Genomic DNA, 708 nt, shown 5'->3' on the forward strand with positions numbered 1-708 from the left:
TTTGATTTTGTTTGTCAACGAATAGTACAAGAGCCGGGGGAAAAAAAAAAAAAGAGGCAGTTATCTCACCCTAATTTTGGATTACTTTAATGAAAACTATGTATAATTAATAGTCAAAATTGATGAGTCTGCCAAGTATAGGAAGGGGGAATTAAAAATGGCGGCTGTTTGAAAACGTTAAAAAAATTAATTTTTCATTCGGAGATCTATAGAGAGAGAGAAATACTTCATTCATCCATGCTGCCCAAATACATCGGGTTGCTACATTATACAGCATACTAATCAATCCTTGATCGGAAATACATAAATTACATATAATTACATGATATAATAAAATAGAAAGAAAACAGTTTTTTCCCCACAGTTTCCTTTTACAATCAATTCCTTTTTTTCTTTCCCTTTCTTCTTCCTTCCATTTCACAATTTTTATTTCATTTGATTGACAAATTACCTCTCCCGAATTCACCCTCTCCCCTCCTCGGGGATCCGCTAGATAAATTCACTATTAGACGGCAATGTGAGATCAAACCATTAATAATAGTCACAGCAGTAGATCAGTTTACTGAAAAACAAACAAATAAATACATTTTACCAGGACAAAACTAATACATAGATTTAAAGGAAAATATAATAAAAATACTTGAATGGATAAATAAGTTTTGAAAAAATAAACAAATAAAAATAATAATACTAATAAAATAAAATAAT

The sequence above is a fragment of the Halyomorpha halys genome, unplaced genomic scaffold, assembly GCF_000696795.3.
Source record: "Halyomorpha halys isolate HHAL.00 unplaced genomic scaffold, Hhal_1.1 Scaffold729.1, whole genome shotgun sequence".
Lineage (NCBI taxonomy): Eukaryota > Metazoa > Arthropoda > Insecta > Hemiptera > Pentatomidae > Halyomorpha > Halyomorpha halys.